Genomic DNA, 27,866 nt, shown 5'->3' on the forward strand with positions numbered 1-27,866 from the left:
TGATATTGCATCCTGATTAGATTTTGTATATCCTGTTGGTCCATAAAATCAAAAGATCATTTATAGGCATAATTGGCAATCTTGATGCATCGATCCCCTTTTGATTTGTACCGGATAAGATAAAACAATATTAATTATGAATTTGTAAAATACATAAATTCTCCCTAAACTATCATTTAATTTCTTAATCACTCCTCAAACTATAAAAAAAGAAAATATATAATTAATCTACCGCATGAAATGTTGAGTGCATGCCAGCCGGCCAATCACACTCCATTCATGCATAATGTCCCAACAACAACATGCATTAGAAACGGAAAATAGATTATTGAAGAGAAAATGTGTTTCTTTTGTCTTCGAGTAGATTACCAATTAAATACACATCATCATCATGTCACAGTACATATATTTTATATATATATACACATCATTCTTTCCACACCTTTGAAGTCCTAAATTAACTATTCTCTCTCTCTACATATCTCTCTCAACACAAGCACACCCTATAATCCTAGGAATTTCTCCAATCCATTTCAAGTAAGCCCGGCCCTTTTCTGCAATAACTCAACCCGTTTTATAGTACTGAATCTTGATTTTGGAACGTAAAAAATAATTTTATCAATCTAATATTAATTCTTATAATTTAAATATGATATTTGATAAATTTATAGAAGAGTAATATCAGATACCGTACTCTTAAGATGTGTACTGATCACTCTGAAAAAAAAAATATAATCTATTAATAAAAAATAATTTTTTTTTACATAGATTCTAAATTTATTCATATTTTAAAAAAGAAATGCACAAAATTTGCAAGTACACCCTATAATCCTAAATATCATTTTTATTTATAGAAAGTTTATTAAGTATTTATAAAAACTGACAATTCATTTTTCAAAAATACATATAATTTGATATTTTTCTTGGAAAGTACCTATGTACGTATTGAAGATGTGGAAAAATGTCACAGCAACTTTTACCAAATATTAAACAATTTTTTTTTAATAAAAATGAGATTTGTTACTCATCATCTTTACACACTTACATATTTATTTTTATTATTTATTTTTATTTTTTTATTTCTTTTTTCTTAAACTAATTAATTTCTTTTACTCATCATCTATATATTATATATCTGATAAGAAAAAAATAAAATAAAAATAAAAAAATTATGTGCAGTGTGAACATGGATAATGAAAAAAATATATTAATTAATAACTCAATTCTTCTATGCACAACAGCGGTTGCGAAACAGGTGCGAAACTTGCTTACGTGTACCACCACATCAGCCAATATTTTAATATTAAAAAAAAAACAAATGACAAAAGTCGAAAAAGTGGAGGGAAATCAAATAAGAAGTACGTTGCAGAGGTACTCGCGCGACCTGAACCTATTTTTGCCGAGCTCTGATTCTCTTCCGTCCGTGGTCGCAACCGTGGGTTGTTGTGGTCACCGTTAGTCACCCATTCCGATCTGCAGATCTGAGCAGCAGCCACTGTCGTCGACGTGGGTTGGAAGCAGGTTTCCAGATTTGATGCAGTTTTGCTTCTTGCACTGCCACGGTTTGAGTATTTCTTCTCTTCTTTTGGACTTTATTTTCTCTTGTTCTTGTTGGCAAATATTATAGCTGGAAATATGCACTATTTTCTCACTTCAATAATTAAAATTTGGTAAAAAACTTGAAGAGATACAAAATCTCTTGTAACTAGCCGTGGTGTTCCCACATTTTATGATTTAGGAATGTGATAGATAAAAACAGCTGCTTTCTGTTTGATTCTTGTTTTCTTCTCTGCTTACTGTTGCTAATTTATCAAAGTCCTCTTAGCAAACACGATTTGACAAGAAAAGCTTCCATTAATTAATCGATGGTTTATACATATATGAGCTACACTTGAACAGAGTAGTCTTCTGGTCGAGACTTTGTTGTACATAATCACTAACAAGTGGATTAGTCCAATTCCATTCATAACATTGAGGGTACAGGAGCTGAAATATAATATATATATATATACACAATTTCTAACGGTACAAGCTAAAATTACTTGAGATTGGCTAAATGGAACACCCAAAAAGGAAACAGTGAAAATGTCTAAAATTGCTTCTAAAGCATTTGCAAGACAGTAGTTGAATATATGATAAAAGAAGAGGAAAGAATGATAAAAAGAAGACAAGATATTGTGAATCTTTTTATTAAAATGCCAAAGTGAAAGTGAAATGAGAGGAAATGAAAGGTTCGTTTTGAATAAGAATTAAAGAATTTCAAAAAAATGATTTTCAACCCTTAATCCATTTTTTTTTAAAAAAAAAAAGCAATTTACTTTGAGTTATGATATATATTTATATTTATATAAGTATATATTTGAGTTATGATTTATTGCTGTGTTTTTTACGAGTATTTATCATCAAGCTATTCCAAAAAGCATATCAGACGCTGACATTAGTAGAACCTAGCCCCGAGAAACATTAATTCAAACTCAAGAAAGTGTAAGTGGATCCCAAATTTATCGGTATTTTAATGACATTAGTCGACATCACATTAATATATGAGTTATTATTTTTTACAGATGTAATTTGGGTTGGATGGATCACAATTGTTGCATGTTGAGTTTGATGGATCACAATCACGGTAATGGTATGATTATCGTGGTTTTTTTTTTTTATAATATTATTCTTCTTCTTTTTCTTCTATATTGAAATTGAAGGCTGCCTTCCTTTTATGTCAATTACATTTGTTTGAGAAACATTTGAGTAGTTTGAAGATGAAGTTAAAAAAAAAAAAGAAAAAAAAAAGTACTTACTTGAGGTATGTGACTATTAATTGTAAGGAAAAATATCTAAATGTTCAATCTGGATCTGATAGTATTTTCCAGGTAATGGTCCTTCCAAGTTCCATGTAGCTATATATGCAAGTTATTGATTGGAGGAGGATTGAACTTAAAATAATTAAAAGTTTTGGAAATATTCAATTTGTCGAAAATATTTATATAACTTGGAACGACAGTTTAATTTGGCTTTGGTTTGACAGGAATTATGGAAACTAATGCTATCATTCTGGGGGTTACAAGCAGTTTTGAGGACTTGTATTTCCAAAGTCTCGTACAGCTGGGAGTTATAAGCAGTTTTGAGGATCAAAATATGCATAAAAACAGTCCAAAGAATTATGGCTATGTATATGACCTGTATTCTGATGTATGTAGAATTATGGCAGTCTTAGAATTTGATTTTAGGTTCATATAGCGTGAAGAAACATGTCCAGGACACTGTAAATGATTACATGGGGAAAGTGTTTTTGGCTTTGAAGTATCTGACTATCCAAAATGTGATGGTTATGTGCATTTTTCTTTTGGCTGGGAGTTACAAGCAGTTTTGAGGATCAAAATATGAATAAAAACAGTCCAAAGAATTATAGCTATGTATATGACCTCATAGTCCTAATTCTGATGTATGTAGAATTATGGTAGTCTTAGAATTTGACTTTAGGTTCATATAGCGTGAAGAAACATGTCCAGGACACCGTAAATGATTACATGGGGAAAGTGTTTTTGGCTTTGAAGTATGTGACTCTCCAAAATGTAATGGTTATGTGCATTTTTCTTTTGGCTGGGAGTTCCAAGCAGTTTTGAGATCAAAATGTGTATAAAAACAGTCCAAAGAATTATGGCTATGTATATGACCTATATTCTGATGTATGTAGAATTATGGCAGTCTTAGAATTTGACTTTAGGTTCATATAGCGTGAAGAAACATGTCCAGGACACTGCAAATGATTACATGGGGAAAGTGTTTTTGGCTTTGAAGTGTGTGACTCTCCAAAATGTAATGGTTATGTGCATTTTTCTACCACTTTGGCCATTAAAAGTGGGCATCTGGAAGTAAAATAAACCAAATGAGCTGTCACAAATCAAACTCATGACAGCTTGCCCATATGATAAAACAGGATGAAATTAATCTCTGAATTCAATCTCCCTCTTTACAAGTAGTTATCATCAGGCTAATCTCTGACCTGCCAAGCTCTTATGATAATCCAAAGCTCAAATTGCAAGACCAATAAATTTAAGAAGTGGGCAATTACAAGTGTGCAATAAATTTTAAAAAGTTACACTTGAATTACAATAAATTTAAGAGAGTTACACTTGAGTTACAATAAATTTAAGAAAGTTACATTTGAGTTACAATAAATTTAATGACTGGTACACTTAAGTCCACACAGCTATTGTTGAATGCTACACTTGAATTACAGCATCCAATGGCTTTAGTCCACTCATTGTCGTGCCCTTCCAGCATCCAACTGGCCCCTGCCCTTCCACTCTCATCTGCTATTGTTGACTGCTATACTTGAGTTATAAAGTTATGAGGCTTTGCTAGCTGCAAATAAAAAAATAAAATCAAATGTTTGACAACTACAACACATCCAAGTAATACTTGACTGGAAAAATCGAGGAACGACATATACTAAACCACATTGCCTAGCAGCTAAACCAATGAATGAGAAGTGCAAACATGGGGTAGGCACGCATGAAACAAATTAAAAACCAATCCTTTAATTGAATATGACAATCAGAAAATGAAACACCAGCAAATTAAAAACCAATCCTTTAGTTGAACCTGGTCTAAAATCAAACACCAACAAAGAAAATTCTGTCCTTACTAAATCCCATTATATATGGGCAGTTTATTCTCTTACTAAATCCCATTATATATGGGCAGTTTATTCTCCACTAAAGCATGTCATTGGAAATAAATAAAAGTACTGCTATAGAAAATTACAATTGTGCTGATAGTGATGGGACCTTCAACTCCTACCTTACTAATATCTTAAAAGCATAATAATCCTGCTTATCCTTTTTGTCATTGACATTGTCTCATTCCAAATTTTCTACTATGGTCAAATGACTCTAATTCATAACTCTACAGCACCATCGTATTCACTATCCTCATCTTGCCCTTGCCTTGACCAAAAATAAAAAAGAAACCTTTGAATATATACAGATTTACATGAGCCATTGTGTAAAAACTAGCTAGCTTATGCAAGGAATTAATTTTGGTGTGAAATGAAGAAAAAATAATTAGATAAATGGTTTTCATTTTCCAGCTTCCATCTAAAAGCATGCTCATATCTTCAAACTCCTGATCTTTGAATTGTCATCAAAGAAAGTATTGATACTTTCACTCCTTTGAGTAGAAGACATACTTGCCCATAAGTTGTTTTTCATAATATATATAGCCAGCCCAATTACTATACATTATCGTGCAACTGATACGTATATATAGCTTGGGTTATTCACCAATAATCCAAACTCATTAACTCAACTATTCTTGATAATCAAGATTCTCAGTTCAATGAACAAAAGTACATCATAAGTTTTGACTCTAATTACCTTGAACACAATAGATATAGCTTTAAACTATGCTACCATGCACTGAGGTAATTAAAATCATCATTAATACCACTGAGGTTAAGATCCCCAGAGTCAATAGGTAGATAGTTTTAATTAGTTGTAGAATTGGAGGCTGAATATAGGTCTGGAGAGAAGAAGTTTATTGACAGAGATCATTTCTAATATACATTTCCATATTATAATGTTCTTTAATGTACATGAAATGGTGTACAATCTAATGCACAATACATTGGCTAAAAATTGAAGAATAGCAACTATAGCAGCTGAGAATTATTAATTAACATCAAATACCCATGATAAAGAATGAATAATGACCAGAAGTGTTACCTCTCGAAGATTGGACGCCCAATCTCTTTTACTGGTACACGATTTTTCAATTTCTGAATTCACTTATTCATCAGGCAGATAATGTTGGACATATTCGGTCTTTGGGGCTTCTGAGGCAAAACCCTCATGCCTAAAGCATGATATTTTCAGTTTCTGAAAAGTAAGCAGGAAGAAGAAATTTTTTTATCAACTCAGGAATCATGAAGCTGAGCATAATAATATGGAAGGAAAAATGGTTAAGCAGTTACCTACGAAGTTGAGCAGCAGTGGCAGCGGCGAGACAAAGGGCTGGAGAAGATGATGGTACACTGGCTTGGTGGAGAAGACGAGGAGACACTGGCTTCTTGGAGAAGACGACACGAGGGCTTCGATCCTGAGTTCGTGGGGGGAGAGGTATGGAAGGCTAGCTTCCACACGAAGACGATGGGAAAGCTAAAAGAAAAAATCTTCGTAATCTTCTATCACTCCACACTCCATATTTATTTTTAATTTTTATTATTTTATCTTTTATCAAATATTTAATATATAAATAATAAATAAAAAAATTAAATTAATTTAAAAATATAAATTCAAAAAAAAATATTAAAAAATTAAAAAAAAAATAAAATATGAAATATTGAAAGGTTGTGTAGCATTCATCAATCTAAAATGGGTCTCGATTGGGATGATGGAGGGGAATGGTTACATTTGAATTAAAATGTAAACGACGCGTTTTGAAATGGTGCCATGTAAGACACGATGACGCGGGATTCTGCAGCTCGGTTGTAAGTAGACTTTCTGTTAATAATTTTTAGTCCTGTTGAAGCAGTGGCAAAGACTGGAATTCGCCGAAGTCCACGAGTACGTGCCATGAAGAAACCAAACCGTTGAGGAGGAGTTCGACATATCAGAAATGATATTTATAATCGTAATTGTGCAAGTGTTGCATAATTTTTTTAAAAAAAATAAATTAATATGAGATTCATATAAAAAAAAAAATTAATTTTTTAATCATAGATATTATTTTTTTTCAAAAAAATTACGCGATATTTATATACTCTATAATTATATATAAAGTTCGCCACTAGCAGTAGCTGTGGTAAAGAGTGTATTAAAGAAAATCTCAACTCTTGTCACATTGCTCGACGTGACTACATTATCTCAATTGAGAAAAGATGGACACCCATCCATTTATGGCTTTGGAGGAAAAAAGGGAACGATTGTAGCCATTGGTGTCTCCCTGGTGGGCCTGATACATGGAATCAACTCTTATACGCAATTCTTATCATTCCAGGCAATTTAAAAAATAATTACAACTTTTTAGTTTTTAACAAATATTATAAACTGTATTAATGGTAATACCCATATATATTATATGAGAACTGTCATAAATATAAATAAATTACATAAAATAAATCTATAAATTTATATAGTTTCATGAAATTTATTAAATCTATTTTATAATTTGACGTACCGCATTAAATTACACAAATTATGGGTTTACTTTTGTATAATTTATTTATAGATAAAGTATTTTCCATATTATATTCTCTATGTTTGATGAAATTCGTAAAGTTCCAATACTATTTCTCTGGTAAATGAAGAAGATAAGTAAAAACAGAATTTAAAAAAAATACTTCTATTCAGATGAATAATGTTATAGATAGTGAGAGGGCCTATTTATTGAAAAAGAGACCAAGTGGAATACGGAAGTACATAAATACAATATGAAAAATGAAAACAAAAATTCTACACAACTTCTAGTCTGCCTATCGCACAACACACTCTTGACGTGGTGAATTCGGTTCGTCGTTATCCACGTCACGGTTCTGCCTTCCCTCACCCAGAGGACGCACCCAACCCTTAGAGCATCCTCACCGGCTGATGCATATGTAAAAATAAAGCTATTTTTTCAATCATTAGAGATAAAAGCCGCTACAATTGATTATCCATAGTCAAATATCTTAGTTTTGAGTTATAGTATATGTAAAGAAAAAAATAAATTTGATGGTTACTGTTCTATACGTAAATCTTTATTTTATTATTTTTGTAACTTTCCCTCTCTCTTGATTTCGATTGGTTGTAACGTCCCACAAAAAGCTACCAAACTCAGGAAAAGGATTTGGGTAGAATAAAATCTAGAAAAATATGATAAAATAGTAAATTAAATATTATTAATAAAATATAATAGGTAGAATAGTAAAATATGATAAAATAAAATAAATTAATAATTAAAAATTTTAAATATTTTTTAAATTATTAATTAGTCATTACTATAGAATAAATAAATTAATATTCAATGTGGAGATTGATGTAAATAGTCAAAATCAAATTCATCTTATATTATTTTATTATTATATAATAAAAAAATAGTTATTTCAATATAAAGACTAGTATAAATAGAATAGCCAAAATTTAAATTCATCTTCCATATCGCAATAACAATCCTCTTACTCTCCCTCTCTGCTCACAATCCCTTCTCCCTCAAAGTTGAATAAGGCTCTCTGCAACCCGAAGCTCTCCTTCTCCCTCAACCTTTCGAATCTCCCGCTCTGCAACCCGAAGCTCCCTTCTCCATCAACCTAGACGAATCTCCCTCTCTGTAACCTGAACAAAATGGTCAATCTTCTACTATTTCATCTCCATTTCTGCTCCACTACTTCACTTATTATTGATAAATTGTTGCTAAGAACTCCGATTACTATGATTCTATTCTTCCAAATCTTCTTTTTAATGTTTCTCACGGTTTCTTATTGATCAAACGGAGCTTCGATCATTTGTTTTGAGATTTTGCCGATATCTTTGTTTGTTCTGTGGTCGATCTGATGTTCGGAAGTGAAGTTTGGAATTGTAGAAATCTATGTGCGCAAGTATAGTTATTAGTCAATTTAGTTGTGCTTCTTCAGCTTGCAGATCTGATTTTTTTCGAATGTTTTTACTCTTTGAATCGTGATCCGTAGTGGATTATAATTCTTCTTGTAAAGAAATTTTCTGATCAATGATTCATTTTTATTTTGATGACTGGAAATGATACGATCTACTCTCCTTAACCAAACGAATCGTGCTAAGTTTTGAATGAATTTTGTTCTGATATTCTTCTATATGCAGTCTTTTATGGATGTTATACTTGGACAAAGGATTTGCAGTGCATGTTAAGAGTTGATATGATTTTTCGTACGATTTTAGAGTCCTTTAGTGATGATTTGGAAGTATTATCATCATCATTGATATTTAGATTTAATTCTACTTCTTTTTCCAGTTTTCGGCTGCTTAAAAAAATTTGAAGGTACAAAGGAGGCCAATGTATTTGTTTTGGAATTTTCCATTATCTAGAATTCTAGCCAAGCGGATTACAATTTCTTCAAGCATAGCTTTGTTGATTTTTCTTTTATTTCTTTTTTATTGTTAATGAAAAAAAGGGTGGATCGTGTTAGGCTAAGATTTTTTACTTTATTTGTATTGCTAATTTTGTGGTTTTATTTTAACAACCTATAAGGTCTTCCATATGTTAATTCTATTAACAACCTATAAGGTTTTATTTTAAGGTGAAAATGACCTATCGCTTCATAGTTTCAATATTGTGGTGAAGCAGAAGCAAGTTATTGTGGAGAAGGTTGGTGAGCCAAACCAAGGTATAAGGATTGAGATTTGCTAATCATAAGCCTCACACACCACACACCTCACTTTTTTTATTTTTTAAAATTTTTTCAAAATTATTTTTAGATTTATTCTTTTCAAACTAATTAAATTTTTATACTCATTATTCATATACCAAACATTTGGTAAAAGAAAAAAATTAAAAAAATATGTGGTGCATGATGTATAGGCTTATGTTTAGAATTTTTCATGAGGATTTCACTGCAAGCCTTCCAGCTAACGAGTGCCGTTATGCTATATATGATTTTGACTTTGTCACATAAGAGAATTGCCAGAAGAGCCGTGTTTTCTTATGGTCCTATTTCTATTAGCTAAGATGTAACTTGTTTGCCGCCGGGGGGCTATTGGGTTTGGGTATTGAGAAATGTTGAGATATGTTGTGAATAATAATGAAAAAGTAGATAAAAAGTAATAATAAAATATTAAATAATAGTAAAAAGTAATGAATAGTAATAAAAAGTAGGTGAGAAGTAATAATAAAGTAATGAATAGTAATGAAGAATGTTGAGAAGTGTTGAGTATGTCTCAAGACTCAAACCTGCCATTGACACGACACCATTAGTTCATTTCAAGTTTTAAATTGATCCTTGTCAATTAATTAACTTTGGAGTGCTAAAGTTTGCATGAAACATTTTGAGTAATCTAATCTATTCTAATTTAGTTTCTTCTAAGCAAATGATGGTGCATATTTAGAAGTGGAATGATGGAGACATAATATCCTGTAGCATGAAAAAGTAATATGCTAGAATGCAGTTAATAAATGGAATCCAATATCAGACAACCTTGCCACAAGTGGAACGCCAAATGTGTTCCTTTCTGGGGTAATGCCATAACTGCAATGCAAGAAAAATTTTGATTATATTTAAACAATCTTTGTTTTATGAAGACAAGATTTTTTGCAATTGTCAAAATGTTTGACAAGCATTTATTAGCATCTATACTTTCCGACATTTTATATTCATTTTCAGCTTCATTTGCCCTTTGGCAACTCCAAGTCGAACCTCTAACCTATTGAAACCGTAAAACATCCACATACTTTCTCCAATCATTGGCCATGCAAGCCTTAATGCCCCATTATCAAGTCCTGTCTATCCATTACTTTTGTTTTCAGAAATAGCTTACATAGCTAAACAATCCCACCTCCTGCATTTAATAAGTGGACCATGCAACATAAATTAACAACCCGAATTCAAACACAGATATTCCAACGCACACACACAAATACATACATTTTCAACATTGCATGCGATCTGCTATATAAGAAAAAAATAAATTCCTCAACTGGAAAAGAAAAAAAAAAAACATCAACTAAACCATATTTACAATCATTTTCACACTGACTGTGTACAAAATATACAATCATTTCATTTACAATCATTTCCATACCGGCTCTAGTAAGTCACAACAAAATAATTTCCATACCTATTCTTTTAGAATGGTTTCCATACTCCCTCTGGGCCTCTAGTAAGTCATAACAACAAAAATTTCCATACCCCATTGAACTATTTGCAAATACAAATACACATTTACCCATTTGTTACACTAATTCATCTAAACCAATTGTTGCTCAAAAAACTCGACAACTAATTTGCACTAAGTCCCATGGGGCATGCACAACATTTCCTGGAGATATGCAAAATTGAAAAATTAAAACAAAGCCATTAAGATTGGAAAATTTCAGGAAGATTTAAAAATGTGAATAATAAACTCATACCTCATTATTGCCCGGTGGCGTTGGTTGTGTTAGAGTACTGCATTGGGTTGGGATAATAATCTCGTCAAGACTAGCACCAATCCATGATCTAGAAGTATCAACTGTGGTTTTCTCTTACCTGCAGATGAGATGGGAGAAGCTTATAAAGAACTCCAAGTGCAGTATTTTTCAAAGAAACCACTTGAAGGGAATAATTGTGAAGAGAAATAGGTTACATGATACCGGGGTGAATACGATGGGATTCAGGGTCATATAATGTTGTATAATGTTTCATTAGACAGTTTGTTAGTTACTATAGATAAGATGATATGCCCACAAGGACAAAAATGGACCTGGAATGGTTCCAATCAAATGGTTTGGGGGGGACTAGGCAGGTTCATGATTGTCACAGCTAAAATACTAAACCAGCAGTAGATTAGAACAAAAAATATGCCTCTACTTTTAGAACAAAAAAGCTTCACCTAGAATGCTCCTTTTGCTAGAAGGCGAAGGACGAACTAGCAGGTTGGCAGCAAGGGGGTCACAATGCACAAACCCATGTTTGAACATCATCTTAGCAAAAGCTTGACTAACCTGATAAAGTACATGAAAAAAGTCATCCTCGATGTTGGGAAGGCTTATGTCTTCAGTCTTTAACCTCTACTCAAACACTATCTATTTCTTCATAAGACCATGAACTTACTAGTTTGGCAACCTCATTTGGTTGAATTCCAAGCCTTTGAATGGTCTTCACATCATTTACTTGTGCACCCTCATTTGGAATGATCTGCAGCCGCAGTATCGGTCATGTGAGTGTGCTGAACCTGAATATTTGAATTTTTTGGTTATGGAGAGATATTATCTTAAGAAAAACAATATGCCTCTAGAGCAATATTCTTTTCACTTTCAGCACTAAACGACATAGTTGATGAATGACTTGGGCAGTGTGGGTAGGGCATAGTTGGTCCACATGGTGAAGAACAAATTCGCACACAAACCAAGTTTATAACTTCCAGTATAAATCGAGGAAGAATATGCTTCAGTGATAAGTATTTAATATAAACCCTAGAAGGTAGAAGAGATTTTCCACTTTTAAGTTCAATGCTAACCAACTTAAGGATAACATCAAGAAAAAAACTTTGGCAACCTTATCATGGTTTCCTAACTAGGTAGATTAATTGTCTGCTTGTGACATTCAAGCCACAACGCAAACACAAAAAAGGTAAAGGCAGAGAAGAAGCGCCATTAAATTACAGGTGCTTTGCTAATGAGAGCCATACAAATTTCTGAGGATACGACCATCAAGTAGATTAGTCTTGAAAAATGGAAAGACAATGATTCCATGATTGCTACTTGGCCATGGATGATTACAGAGAAAACAACTACTGGAATCTTCATTACAAAATAAAAGAGAATAATGAAGTAGTACTCTGAAGTTACTGAAGTTACACCTTATATGCTTGGTTCAAAAAACAAAACAACAAACAGAGGAAGTGCGAAGCATTTCAATTTTGATTTTCCTTTTCTTTCCTTTCTATGATATGGAAAAGCTAGATTTCAGTTTAAAAGTTCCTCCATACAACAACAGCACCCCATCACGCAGCCCATTGCTCTATCCTTGACAATCCCAGTTATTATTTAAGTATATAACATCAACAACCCAAAAACCCCACAAAACACAGATCAAACAATCACAAAATCTTAGATCCAGTCAACACAAAAACACACAATATGAGTAATGCTAGAAATGAAGAGATGAAAAGAAAACACAAAGATAAAAACTCTTTTCTTTCATTTCTTACCCTTATTGGTGGAGCCAGACGACAAACGACGACGGTGGGTGTTGGCAGCAAGAATGCCAGCAGAGGGCTGAGCTGAAAGTGGAAATGGTGAAGTTGGAGAAGCTTCGAGTTAGCCTTGACGGAAAACCCACACGATGCCGAAATGATGGAGCGTAACAGTTTAGGCACACGGTTCAGGCGGAGGGTGAGGCCAGCGAAAGGAGAATGAGCTGGGGGAAAGACTGCAGGGGCAGAAGCGCGCGGGGGGTGGGGGGAGGGAGGGAAATTGAAATGAATGTACTGAAGTTGAAATGCACGTTTATTTTTTTTTTTTTAAAAGAAAAGAAAAAGAAAAGCCACGGAGGCTGAGTGAACAGGGAAAAGTTGTATAGCATAACTCTTTTTTTAATCCTTTTAAACATTTAAAAAAATTAGAAAATTATTAAAAAAACACTTTCTTAATTATTAAACAAAAATAATAATTGGAACCCATTTTCGATTGGATGTCTCAATAGGAGTAGTATTGTGCATGAGCTTTGCTAATCATCATGATCTCCGCACATTAAACTTATTTTTATTTTTAATTTATTTTTTATTTTATTCATCTTAAATTATTTGATTTCTTTTACTCATCATTTATACACAACACATGTAATAAAAAAAAAATTGTGTAGTATGTTATGTGAAGATGATCAGTAGAATTTTTCTTAAAAAAATGTATGAAAAAAAAAAGTTGGTCGTGTTCGAAGAATTCCTTGGTAGGAATCTTGGTGGCTATAGTGCTATCCTAACAGTTTCTCCTAATCTAAATAGTATTCCAATGAAAATAATATACATCAACAACAAAATATAATCGAAATGGTTGGAGCCCTTAAGAGGACTATTTTTTTTTTTGGTAACATGAGAACAGGATAATCGAGAAAAATTAAGATTGTTAAAAAGTACAGATTTTTAAGTAAAGAGAAATGACATTTGTAATATTAGAGTATGCAAATCTCGTATATTTTTTAAAAAAAATGATTAAATATGAGATCTATATGCAACTTTTTTTTTAATGATAGACCTTTTTTTTTTTTTAAATAAAGTACATAGAACTTGAAATTTAGCATTACTTTTACCAAATCAAAGGAAGGCGGAGCTATTGAATTGATTAAGGCCGGGCTTGTGCAAGAGATGGATCGTATGAATTTCACACAACTAACTGGGTTGGACTCACGAGTTGGCCTCAGTGGATTGATCTTTGAACATTTGTTCCGTCAATTTAAAGACATAAAGTCGGCTCTAATTCTTTCCATACGGTTCCACGCGTACGGCATACGAGTGTCCATCAACTGCCACGTGGAGTGACGCCGTTCCGACTTGATCAGAGCCTCTCCCAAAAACACAGGGAGAGATGGCGGGAAAATAAGTGCCCTTAAAATATTTGGCATCACAAATTCAGTACCCAAATTATATTTTCTCCGATCGGAAGGGAGAGAAAGAAGTATGGCACAACACGAAACCCTAGGAATACTGGAAGAGATCGAATCCCTCGTCTCTGATCTGTAGCGGTAAAGCCACTTTTATGAACTTTTATGGGTAAAAAATGGTGGCTAGTTGAGCTTGCATTCACATTTGCTTCCGCCATCTTCCAGTTGCTTCCGCCATCTTCCACTTGCTTCCGCTATCTTCCACCGCCACCTTTATGGGTCAAAAATGGTAGCTAGTTGACAACCTACATCAAGCTTGCGTTCACATTTACTTCCGCCACCTTCCAGTTACTTTCGCCATCTTCCAGTTGCTTCCGCCATCTTCCACCTCCTTTAACTCCTATAAATACATGTTTTTGCTTTTAGAAACCTATCCCATTTTGAAAGAAAAATTTAGAGAAAGAGAGAGTTTTAGAGAGAAAAATAGTGAGGTTTCTCCTATATATTGTCTCTCATTTTATAAGAAAGAGTGAGTTTTCTCCTTTTATAAGAGAAGGTATTGTCAATTGTACTCTCCTTATTCAAGAGAGAAATTCTTGTAATTCTTTTGCTATAAATGAAATTCTTCTACAATTGGAGTTCCTTATTATTTCTTTTATTCTTTCTCATTTCTACTTCAGTTGTAATTGTATGCCCCGTACCACAACCGCCTAACAGTGGTATCAGAGCATCAGGTTTATAGCCGGTTTTCGTGCTACAGTTAGATCCAGTTAGTGGAAAGGAGGCATCTTCAATAATGGCGACGAAGTACGAAATAGAGAAGTTCGATGGGAGTAATTTCTCATTGTGGAAAATGAGAATAAAAGCAATTTTGAGGAAAGATAATTGCTTGACAGCAATTGGAGATAGGCCCAATGAGATCACTGACGACGGCAAGTGGAACGAGATGGATGACAATTCTATTGCTAATCTGCACCTAGCACTAGCTGATGGAGTATTGTCAAGTGTGGCAGAGAAAAAGACAGCAAAAGAGATATGGGATACACTGACAAAATTGTACGAGGCCAAATCACTACACAACAAAATTTTCTTGAGAAGAAAACTCTACACCCTTCGGATGATGGAGTCAACTATGGTGACAGACCACATCAACACCCTCAACACTTTATTTTCACAACTCACAGCAATGGGGCATAATATAGAGACGGGTGAACGTGCTGAAATTCTACTTCAAAGTCTACCTGATTCGTATGATCAACTCATCATCAACTTAACCAACAATATTGAAGTTCTAGTCTTCGATGATATTGCAGCTGCGGTTCTTGAAGAAGAAAGTCGGCGCAAAAGCAAATAAGATAGACCAGGAGGTTCACAACAAGCCGAAACTTTGGTAATGACGAGAGGGAGATCAACGGAACGTGGCCCCAGTGGGAGTCAAAATCAGAGTAGATCAAAATCCAGAAGTAAGAAGAATGTCAAGTGTCATCACTGTGGCAAAAAAGGGCACTACAAAAGGGAGTGTTGGCATCTCAAGAAGAACGAAGAAGCCAAAGGAAAAGGCCCTGAGTTGTCAAAAGCTCAGGGTTGTGTAGCAAGCACCTCAGATGATGGTGAAATTTTATACAGTGAGGCAACAACAGTTACTGAAGGTAAAAGAAGATTCGCTGATGTCTGGCTTATTGACTCAGGAGCAACATGGCATATGACTCCCCGGAGAGAATGTTTCCATCAATATGAACCTATCTCAGGAGGATCTGTGTTCATGGGAGACGATCATGCCTTGGAGATTGCTGGTATTGGTACCATCAAATTGAAGATGTGTGACGGTACAGTTCGCACCATTCAGGAGGTACGACATGTGAAAGGCCTGAAGAAAAATCTATTGTCTTTAGGACAATTAGATAATAGTGGGTGTAAAACCCATATTCAAGATGGGATCATGAAAATAGTTAAAGGCGCGCTTGTAATGATGAAAGCGGAAAAGATAGCTGCAAATTTGTACATGCTTAAAGGAGAAACACAACAAGAAGGAGAAGCATCCACTGCGTTGGCAAGTTCGGCAGAAGAATTAACAATGATGTGGCACCATAAGCTTGGCCACATGTCGGAACGATGTTTGAAGATTCTTGCTGAACAAAAGCTTCTTCCAGGGCTTAAAAAGGTTTCATTACCCTTTTGTGAGCATTGTGTTACTAGTAAGCAGCACAAATTGAAATTCAGTAGTTCCTCTGCTAGAAGTAAAGCTATCTTAGAACTAATCCATTCTGATGTTTGGCAAGCACCAGTTTTGTCCCTATGAGGAGCAAAATACTTTGTGTCATTTATTGACGATTACTCCAAGAGATGTTGGGTGTATCCAATAAAAAATAAAGCAGATGTATTTGCAGTTTTCAAAATATTCAAAGCGCGGGTTGAGCTTGAATCTGAAAAGAAGATCAAGTGTTTAAGGACAGACAATGGAGGAGAATATACTGGTATTGAATTTGATAGCTTCGGTCAACAAGAAGGTATCAAAAGGCAGCTCATGGTGGCATACACTCCACAACAAAATGGAGTAGCAGAGCGGATGAACAGAACCTTGTTAGAACGAACAAGAGCGATGTTGAGAACTGCGGGAATGACCAAGTCATTTTGGGCAGAAGCAGTCAAGACTGCCTGTTATGTGATCAATCGGTCACCATCAACCGCAATTAATCTGAAAACGCCGATGGAGATGTGGACTGATAAGCCAGCTGATTATTCTCACTTACATACATTTGGAAGTCCTGTTTATGTTATGTACAACGCCCAAGAAACATCAAAGCTAGATCCAAAATCTAGAAAATGTATTTTCTTAGGGTATGCTGATTGAGTCAAGGGGTATCGCCTGTGGGATCCCACTGCCCGCAAGGTGCTAATTAGCAGGGATGTTGTATTTGTAGAAGATAAGGTACAAGAAAAAGAAAATGATAGCGCTTCAAAAGAGAAACCATAGACTACTACAGTTCAAGTTGAAGAAAGACAAGAATTAGAAGTTCCAGATTCTTCTGAAGCAATATCAGAGCACGAAGTACAAGAACAAGCTGAGTGTGCAATTCCACAAGTTCGACAGTCAACTCGGGAGAGAAGAAAACCAACTTGGCACTCAGAGTACATCATGGAGGGAAATGTCGCATACTGTCTACTAACAGAAGATGGAGAACCGTCAAATTTCCATGAGGCTACAAATAGTCAAGAAGCTTCTCTGTGGATGGTTGCAATGCAAGAAGAAATTGAAGCTCTCCATAAAAACAAAACATGGGATCTTGTACCACTACCACAAGGAAGGAAGGCCATCGGAAACAAATGGGTTTACAAGATCAAACGAAATGACAATGATCAAGTGGAGCGGTATCGTGCTAGATTGGTGGTGAAAGGATTCGCTCAGAAAGAAGGCATAGACTTCAACGAAATATTCTCTCCTGTTGTTCGACTCTCAACGGTTCGAGCAGTCCTTGCGATGTGTGCTACATTTGACTTGTACTTAGAACAACTGGATGTGAAAACTGCATTTCTTCATGGAGAAATTGAAGAAGAAATTTACATGCTCCAACCAGAAGGTTTTGAAGAAAAAGAAAAAGAGAACTTGGTTTGCAGGTTGAACAAATCTCTATACGGTCTCAAACAGGCGCCGAGATGTTGGTATAAGAGATTTGATTCCTTTATCATGAGCCTTGGATACAACAGACATAGTTCAGATCCTTGTGTTTACTACAAGAGATTTGGTGATGGTAATTTCATTATTCTGTTGTTGTATGTTGACGACATGTTGGTAGCAGGCCCCAACAAAGATCGTATTACAGACTTAAAGGCACAGTTGGCTAGGGAGTTTGAAATGAAGGACTTGGGACCAGCAAACAAGATTCTAGGGATGCAAATTTACCGAGACAGAAATAATAGGAAGATATGGCTTTCTCAGAAAAATTATTTGAAGAAAATCTTGCGACGCTTCAACATGCAAGATTGTAAGCCAATTTCTACCCCTCTTCCTATTAATTTCAAGTTATCCTCAAGTATGAGTCCTAGCAATGAAGCAGAGAGAATGGAAATGTCTCGAGTACCGTATGCATCAGCAGTGGGTAGCTTAATGTTCGCTATGGTTTGTACAAGACCAGACATTGCACAATCAGTGGGAGTGGTTAGTCGATACATGGCGAATCCTGGTAAAGAGCATTGGAGTGCTGTAAAGAGGATCTTGAGATATGTCAAGGGTACCTCAAATGTCGCATTATGTTATGAAGGATCAGACTTTACTATCAGAGGCTATGTTGATTCAGATTATGCAGGTGATCTTGACAAGAGCAAGTCCACCTCAGGTTATGTGTTTACTCTTGCTGGAGGAGCTGTAAGCTGGGTTTCAAAATTGCAGTCTATCGTGGCTACTTCTACAACGGAGGCAGAATATGTCGCAACTACACAAGCTAGCAAAGAGGCAATATGGTTGCAAATGCTACTGGAAGAGCTCGGACACGTACAAGAGAAGGTTGATTTATTTTGTGATAGTCAGAGCGCTTTGCATTTGGCAAAGAATCCAGCATTTCATTCAAGGACAAAGCACATACGAGTTCAGTATCACTTCGTTCATGAGAAGGTGGAAGAAGGAAGTGTGGATATACAAAAAATCCATACAAAAGACAACCTAGCAGATATATTAACAAAGCCAATTAATAATGACAAGTTTATCTGGTGTCGATCCTCCTTAGGCCTAGCAGATATGTAAGCGGCATGGAGATGGACAGTGTAGGAAAGATAGAAGGATTACAAAAGTGACTTTAAGTGGGAGATATGTAGCGGTAAAGCCACTTTTATGGACTTTTATGGGTCAAAAATGGTGGCTAGTTGAGCTTGCATTCACATTTGCTTCCGCCATCTTCCAGTTGCTTCCGCCATCTTCCACTTGCTTCCGCTATCTTCCACCGCCACCTTTATGGGTCAAAAATGGTGGCTAGTTGACAACCTACATCAAGCTTGCGTTCACATTTACTTCCGCCATCTTCCAGTTGCTTCCACCATCTTCCAGTTGCTTCCGCCATCTTCCACCTCCTTTAACTCCTATAAATACATGTTTTTGCTTTTAGAAACCTATCCCATTTTGAAAGAAAAATTTAGAGAAAGAGAGAGAGTTTTAGAGAGAAAAATAGTGAGATTTCTCTCATATATTGTCTCTCCTTTTATAAGAAAGAGTGAGTTTTCTCCTTTTATAAGAGAGGGTATTGTCAATTGTACTCTCCTTATTCAAGAGAGAAATTCTTGTAATTTTTTTGCTATAAGTGAAATTCTTCTACAATTGGAGTTCCTTATTATTTCTTTTATTCTTTCTCATTTCTACTTCAGTTGTAATTGTATGCCCCGTACCACAACCGCCTAACACGATCAACTTCAAGTGGTAACAAAACTCTCTCTTTCTCTCAATTCAATGTAATCTTAGCCCAGCCCATCAATTTCACGCTTCTAATTTCCGATATCTTTCTTCAATTACCCTAGTGTTTGTTAATCATTTTTTTTTTTTTTTTTTTTTTTGGTACTGCCTAATTCTTTTTGAGACAGTGTTGAATTCACCAGTTTTAGAAAGACAAGAGAGGCGAAAAGATTACCTGAATTAGGGTTAGGGAGGAACGCAGACTCGGAGCTATATGGAAACCTGCATTTTAGGTTTTTAGTAAATTCGCATTTACAAACGAAAAATAAAAGAGGTTGATGGTCCACCTTGAGCTTCAGGCCGTGAATCCCAACTCCCAAGCTCGTTGGTATCTCAGGATGTGCTATTAGTCCTGGCCTCAGATTAACGGGACTAATAAGCATTGGTTATATGGTGATCAGAACTGAGACTTCTATGCCTCCCAACAACATTTACCTCAAAATTAATGTAACAGAGACCATCGTTTTCTGCTTTCTCATCCTTATTCTACTGGTCTTCTTAGTACTTGCAACTTCACATGACCATATCCTTGTTGTAGTCTACTTTAGGAAGTTGCCATCAGCAGCCTGTTAGCTGAAGAATTTGTCTGAGTTTGTTATAGGATACGCTATGGTAACTATTTTACCATATGAAATTCTTTTTCAGGTTTCCTACAAGTGGCTGAGTCGCAATTATTTAGTGTCATCAAATTCTGCGAAGAGGTAAGAACTGACCTCACCAAATATTCGTTTATGGACTTTCGGCTAGAGCTGCTTGCATAGCTTTTATTAGTTGATTGCTTGTATACATAGGTTGCTTCGGGAGTTTGTTGAAAAACATAAAAGTTGGTTGGAAGTAGTGTATACTTTGTCTGGCTGGTTGAAGAAAGATCCTTCAAATTACCATATAAGGCTTGTTTCTGGCCCTAAACTTGCAGGTGAGATTTTATTCAATGTTTCTTGCAACGAAATATTGTAATGCGCTGTGTAGGATAGAGATTGGAGGGGGCAGGGAGTTAATAATTTTCCAAGAAACGAAATGCGACTCAAAAGCCTTTCTTTCTAATTGCATAAACTGATAAACTAATCTCTTTTCCCCCCCTTTTTTTTGCTTTATTTAAAAGCGTTTGTTCTGTGAATCTGTGGACTTGATTTTGTTCTCGCTGTTTCAACTCACGTCCCCTCCCTTTTTAAAACACTTTTGAGATTTAATCCAAAAAAACATTTTAAAGCACCCTTGCAGTGAGTAAAAATATATAAATTATTTATTTGATTTATTATGAAATAAGGGTGTGTTGGCAACTTAAAGAAAGAGACACTAATGTGGGATCCGTTTCTTCTGATTTTATGCAGAATCCAAACAAGATTTTGATTGAAATTGCTCAATTCAGGTTTATAGTGTGCAAGCTCAAAAGATCCAGCTGCACTTTGGAATGCTGAATTTGTACAGGCTGAAGAGCTTTTTAAGCAGCACTTCTCGACTGACAATTGCTTGAGAGATAACAGGTTAGTGTATTTTTATGATTTAAGCCAAGTCCATGCACCTTTGTTTGCCATGTTTTATGGTGCCATTGGCCTTTCTAGTTTTATCTAGCCTATTTTGCCACTATTTCAGATTATATAGTGGCCATAGCTATTAAAGCTCTAGGCAGGTTGGCAGAATTCTTCCATTCCCTCTTTACACAAAGAGATGATTAATGCCTTTGATTTTATAGCAATGTTACAAATTCCTGATGTTGAGAACGCCACATGTTGATATGTGATTTTGCAGTCGTTATAAGGCACCTAAGTATGCATTGCATGGTTATTTAACTAACAAAGCATATGTTTATAGTTTTGGAATTGTTGCCTTGAAAATTGTAAGTGGGAGGAGCAACACGAGTCATCGGCCTAAGGGGGTATCTCTACATCTTCTTGATTGGGTGATTTGAATCACTTTTTTGTCTTGCATTTCTCGACTATCTTGTTTAATTTTTTTTTCTTGTTTGCTAATATTAAAAATATGGACTAGCTACGAAAATATTTATTACCAGTATAAAATATCCAATTGCCACACTTGCAGAGCAAGAATGAAGAATCAACTCCGACTTCTATTATCTGTTTTTACTTTTTTCTAAGAGTCTACAAATTATTCATTACCAGTACCACGTTGTTATTGATTTCTCAAGTCAAAAGGAGCCATGCATTTTTCCTCTATAATTGGCAGCTTATTATTTGATCTGTTTATACAGGCACTTGTTTTGAAAGGGAAGGGAAATTTGTTGGATTTGGCTGATCCAAGATTAGGCTCAAACTATAGGAAGGAAGACATTATGCGCATGATTAATGTGGCTCTCCTATGCACTAATGTTTCTGTAGCTGTTAGGCCTACTATGTCCTTAGTGGTGAGCATGCTTGAGGGCAGCGCTGTTATTCTTGAGTTGGGTCCAAATTATTCTTGAGTTGGGTCCAAATTTAAGTATCGTTGATGATGAAATGAAAGTGAAGGCATTGTGGATCATTTTCAAGATAAGAAAGAATTGGGTATGGGAAATAGCCAGATCCAAAGTGTATTAACGGATGACAATTCACCGGTACTACTTCATCTACATCTGTCGTTGATCTATATCCAATCAATATGGATTCTAATTACTGGAAGAAAAGAGTTTAGATAAATGGGCAATATTACTTTTTATTCTTAATTAGAGTGTGTCCTTAATCACACTAATTGTTGCGACATATTTTAGTACTTAAATAAAAAATTAAAAAAAAAATAAAAAAATCCCTTACAATTTGCATTTCCTGATCTTCATGTTTAATTTCCCCATTGATATCGCATTCTAATTAGATTTTGTAAATCCTATTAATTTGGTCCATAAAATCAAAAGATTTATCGCCACGGCCCATAACTAGCAATTTTTGACGCATCCCCTTTTGATGTTTCCGGATTATAAGATAAAACAATATTTATGAATTTAAAAAATACATAAATTCTCCTTAAACTATCACTTAATTTTTGAATCACTCATCAAACTATAAAAATATATATAATTAATCTACCGCATGGAATGCGGTAGTGCGCCAGCCAATCGGGCATGACGATCATCATTTACAATTGGGCTATTGTGATTTCTTTCGAGGAAGATGAGTTTCTGATGATTCCCTATCTTTTGCACAAATCAACATCCTACCCCTTCGTTACGAAAGAATCTGACTGTCATTCGTTAGAATTTAACTGTTAAACAAATGGGAGACCTGATACTGATTATCTCAAATATGGATGGAAGCATGTTACAAAAATGGGCAGGATTATTTTTATTTTTTTTATTTTTTTTTTTAAAAAGCTAGCTGCTACAATTATTGAGCATCGAGAATTCTTACCGACCTTTATAAATTTTTTTTATACATTATTTTAAAATTTTAAAATAGTAAAAAAATACAAAATTATTAAAAATAACTCCTTTTTCTAAAAACAAAAACAAGATACATTTAAGTACAACCAACAAGTTCAATCTTTTAGAGCTTTGGTAAAATGAAAATGGGCAGCAACTACTGTTGCAGTTGGATGCATTGATTGATGCTAAGACCTGTCAGTACCTCTATTATTGCTAGATGACATAATTAACTAGGGGCCTCAATTTACAAAGAATAAAGCCAGGATCCCGCTCCCAGTTTAATTTTAAAAATGTTATTTTAGTAATTAAAAAAATATTATTTAATAATATTATAATTTTTTTAAATATTTAAAAATATTAAACAATAATGTTAGAAAACCATAAAAAAAAAAAAAAAATTTAACCTAATGGGAGGCCCAACGATAAGCGTAGCCCACCCATTTAAAAAAGTTAATGAAATTGAATCAAATTAATACAAATTGCCCTTGACATGACAACTACTAATTATAGTCCAACATTCGATTATAAAAACTATATTTTTTAAATATGCATATATAGTTTAACAAATCATCTTTTTTTTTTTTTTTAAATCTCATCTTTTCTTAATATTTAATTACCATTATGAGGGTACACACCAACAAGCTAGTTGAAGACATTGAATCAAGCCATAGTGAACATGCTGAGTGATGAAGTGTCGAAGGAACGGATGCTGATGAGGAAGAAGTAAAGAAAATGCAACACGAGCTATGCAGTCTATGAGGAGATGGTGAAATGAATGGGCACTTCATCGTCAGTTGATCAATTACTCACCAGCACAGACTTACATTACAATGTAGATGGTTGCACCGTTACCATTGAAGTTCAGGATCCCCCAAATAGACATGTATGACGGATACAAGGACACCCTTGAGCACTTGGAATTCTTCAAGTCTCATATGACCCTGTAAGCGTTCCTCGGGTAGATTGCTTGCATATACTTCCCATTGACCCTGAAGTGAGCTGTGAGTGAATGGTTTGAGTCGTTGGCACTTAGATCAATTGACAGCTTTGGAAAACTGGTCTACTTGTTCCATATGTAGTTCATGGCAAGTAGGAGGAGGAGACATCAAGCCACCTACCTCTTGACCGTCAAGCAAAAGAAGCCTAAAAGCATACACAAAGAGTATATGATAACGGATGACCGAAACGAAAAGATAACGCCAGTGGCACTCTTGGGAGGCATATGGCCTTGAAATCCATTCATGGCGGAGTTGGCGAGAAAAACCCCCAGCACATTGCGAGAATTCATGGACGAGGCTAATGGCTTCATCAATGATGAAGACACACTACGGGCCCTGACCACACCTAGGAAGATGGAGCTGAAACAAGGTGACAGGTTATCCAAGATGCGGGGCTGAGCCAGAGGCCCCTAGAAGACCAAAAGAGGACAATAAACCCCCCCTCCCCCCCAAAAAAAAGAGAGGTCTAGGCGCTCGATATGACCAAGTCACCCTATCCATACAAGAAGGTCGACCAGCTACCCAAGAAATTAACAACTGTGACAAAGGTCGCCGCTGTTGCTCCTACCACCAAACAAGCACCTATAATATCGAGGATTGCATCTCCCTCAAAAGGAGAACGGAAGAGTAGAGACACCATGATGCCTATCATTGTACCAACCAAAGGAGAGAACGAGAACAGAGTCGAGGAAGGCTCAAGAGGCCTAGAAGAAGTGAAAGCCTAGGAGATAGCAGATGGGGCAAGAGCCTACACAGAATCGTCCCCAGACACTCGCTTATGGAAACAGCCCTCTGGGCGAGATCTAAACCATTGCCGGAGGATTTGCCTACAGCATCCAACCTCTTCCTGCAGAAAAATGCATGCTAGGAGGGTGTGATACGAAAAGGTATACATAGCCAACCACTGCCTATCCAAACAAAGAAGAAGCTAGCATGAACACAACCGTCATCTTCTTCGAGGAAGATGATGAAGAATGGGTCTTCTACCCCCAATATGATGCCCTGATGGTGACCATGCTCATCGCTAACTTCATGACGAGAAGTATCCTTATCAACAATGGTAGGTCTACAGACATCCTCTTTTAGGATGCCTTTACCCGAATGAAAATCAATCCTGCCAGACTGCAGCCAGCACCTATGCCATTAAAATGAGTCTCAGGGGACATGGTTCAGCTAGTGGGAACCATCACCTTGTTAGTTTTTTTGGCATGTCCCTTCACACAGCTACGATTACGGTCGACTTCCTAGTAGTGAACGCCTATTTGTCTTACAATGCCATACTAGGGCGGCCGAAAAATCCTAGAAACTGATGGTGACCATCTTGCTGCCCCTGCTTGAATGCTAACTCAAGAGGGTTGCCGAACTCCCCACATCCACGTCCATCCTAGTAGCAGGTCCTGAGGAATTCCCCATATAACCCGTAGCGCTGCTAGTGGGCTCTTGCCTTGACGAGTGAGTAGACCCACCGTCCCCCGACATCTTAATTTTTTTTAACTATTTTGCTCAGTGATTAGCAAAATGCTAGTTGGGAGTGTGATTGAGCTGAATTATTGTATATTTTATACATCTAGAACTAATTTATTTCAATTCTTTCATGACATTATTAGTAGTTTTAGATGAAAAAATAGTTAAGAGACATAAATCTGAGTTGTGATTTAAATTGGTTGATAGCATAGTTTATACTTAATTTTATAACTTGTGATTTAATTGGACAATATTTCTTTACATGCACAACGCATCTTTGATATTCTATTCTTCTTTTTAATTTTTTCTGGTTTCTACTTTTTCATATAGGCCTAGAAATGTACAACATTAGAAAAAAAGGAGGAGAAAAAAAAAAGAAAAGGAAACATACATGCACGCGGAAGAGAGCAATTTTGCATTTTCTGTCTAGAATGCAGCAGAGTTTGGTGCTTTTGGTCTGGAACACATAAGAGTTTTAGGTTCTTGAACAAACACACATATACGTGAGAAGTAGCAGTTTAACTCTCCTCTCTTGTGGGAAGTAGCAGTTTAGCTCTCCTCTCTTATCAAAACGCGAAGTTTTGTTTTTGGCCTAGCAATGAAACAACACACAAAAGGCAACTGAGGGTTTCTTATGGGGTTCTATGCATGCATGCACGCTGGAACGAAGAAAGGTCTTTTGGTTTGGGGAAAAAAACACAGCAATGCCGTTAAAGAGCTCCTTAAGGGGTCCAAACTATCGTTTTCCAGCCTTCTTCCACTGCCTGCCGCCTCCACCTCTAGCCATATTGCTTGCTCTTTCCATTTCCTAATTTTTTATTTAATTTTAGTTTGAATTTTTTTGTGTATTTTGAGATCTTTGGCTTAGAACATTCGGTTTTGGGTATTTTATTTCTTGCTTGTTTAACTTGATGTTAGTTATTTTTCTTACTCCTTTAAGCGTTCATTTGACAGGTATTACAATTGTTATGAATTTATTTTGAGAATTTTGTAATTTGAATACAAAGATGAACCTTAGAATCTTGATTTTGGAGCTTCTCAATTTCCAGCTCATATTGCATAAATTATTTTCTAATATAGCTTCGTTTTGTTAATCTCTTAGTTCCATTAGAAATTAGATTGATTATGGGTTAATTAGGACTTAATTAATTTCGATTTTGCTAATTAATTTTCGATAAATTAAAATTGTTTAGCATAATTGGTTTCTTGATTGTTTAATTTCAATTTGTTACATTTAGTTGTTAATTTTGAGTATTTTAATTAGCTTGGCAATTTCATAGGTTAGTAGGTGGGTAATTTATAATATTTAAGTTTATGTTTTGCCTTACTAGTTGGTTAATATTTGATTAGTTAGCTTGCTTTACAATTTGGTACTTAATTAGTTTCAGATTTGATGTTTAATGTGCTGTTAATTAAATTAGTTTTGTAAATTGCCTATTGGTTAATTAATTTCAGCGAGTTTAGTTTAGTTATTAGTTTATTATTTTGCATCTTGGCCTTTTACTTTTCCTTGTAATACTCAAAAATCTAAAAATATGAATCTGGTCCACGACCAATACCCTTTTCATTTCTATTATACTCTTTCATTCATTACACATATCACTACTTTTATTTTCTCTTTGTGAATATTTTCATCATTTACACGAGTTTGATTTTAAGCAATTTTTCCTCGGAAAACAATCTAGAAATTTTATTTCTAATTACTATGCGACAACGTTCTATACTTGGGATATCTTTTGTGCTACTCATTTTTTAATGAATCAATCTTCCATTGAAAGAAATGCCATATTTTGTATTTTGATAAAAGTGCCAAAAAATATCTTTATGGTGCAGGACTTAAACACTATGTAACAACTAATTTGCATGAAATGTATCTTTTGCATATTAATTGGAGGCCAGGAGTATATGCTACACGACGCTGATAAATCATGTCCTACCTTTTTAGACTTAAAAATAAAGTCTCTTGCCAGTTCCTTTGGAAAAATGCCCATTATGATGTTTGGATGCGTTTGTCTAGGGTTGAAATGTAGAGAATCCAATAAATTTACTATTAGTTTTAACTGTATAGTGATCATTCATGTGATAAAAAATCATATTTTATGAATTATGGAATACTTCAATAATGTTATGTGAATAGATACATATACCTATATCACACTTAAGATATTACCGTGTATCATAAAATTTTAAAAAAAGATCAGTAAATATTTTTAATAAGCCATGTAACTCTTATAAATTAGCATAAATTAGGAACATTGTAGCATTACTCAATTATTAAACAATCAATAAATTAAAAACTAATTAAATTCTAGTTGTTTCTTTGAAGTTGCATGTAACGCTTCTTGTTATTCTGATGGGTGAGACTCAGAG

At 35.0% G+C, this 27,866-nt stretch overlaps 5 long non-coding RNA genes across 5 annotated transcripts; 3 read left to right on the forward strand and 2 right to left on the reverse strand.

The window, feature by feature from the left end:
* The first annotated feature begins 1,237 nt into the window (after nt 1-1,237).
* On the forward strand, nt 1,238-3,696 carry LOC122289055. The gene is made up of 3 exons (XR_006236103.1): nt 1,238-2,484; nt 2,565-2,626; nt 3,026-3,696. It is a non-coding gene; the product is annotated as an uncharacterized LOC122289055 (long non-coding RNA).
* A 381-nt stretch (nt 3,697-4,077) lies between these two features.
* LOC122289050 lies at nt 4,078-6,188 on the reverse strand. Its single transcript, XR_006236098.1, has 3 exons — nt 5,975-6,188; nt 5,727-5,879; nt 4,078-4,365 (listed from the first exon to the last, which is right to left on the reverse strand). It is a non-coding gene; the product is annotated as an uncharacterized LOC122289050 (long non-coding RNA).
* Nucleotides 6,189-8,136: 1,948 nt separating this feature from the next.
* LOC122289054 lies at nt 8,137-11,550 on the forward strand. Its single transcript, XR_006236102.1, has 3 exons — nt 8,137-8,324; nt 9,238-9,337; nt 11,201-11,550. It is a non-coding gene; the product is annotated as an uncharacterized LOC122289054 (long non-coding RNA).
* On the reverse strand, nt 10,645-12,994 carry LOC122289052. The gene is made up of 5 exons (XR_006236100.1): nt 12,858-12,994; nt 11,759-11,879; nt 11,538-11,649; nt 11,077-11,194; nt 10,645-10,985 (listed from the first exon to the last, which is right to left on the reverse strand). It is a non-coding gene; the product is annotated as an uncharacterized LOC122289052 (long non-coding RNA).
* A 6,608-nt stretch (nt 12,995-19,602) lies between these two features.
* LOC122289053 lies at nt 19,603-22,367 on the forward strand. The gene is made up of 5 exons (XR_006236101.1): nt 19,603-19,649; nt 20,328-20,383; nt 20,474-20,598; nt 21,014-21,166; nt 21,892-22,367. It is a non-coding gene; the product is annotated as an uncharacterized LOC122289053 (long non-coding RNA).
* Nucleotides 22,368-27,866: the final 5,499 nt, after the last annotated feature.

Source organism: Carya illinoinensis, chromosome 12 (genome assembly GCF_018687715.1).
Source record: "Carya illinoinensis cultivar Pawnee chromosome 12, C.illinoinensisPawnee_v1, whole genome shotgun sequence".
Classification (NCBI taxonomy): Eukaryota; Viridiplantae; Streptophyta; class Magnoliopsida; order Fagales; family Juglandaceae; genus Carya; species Carya illinoinensis.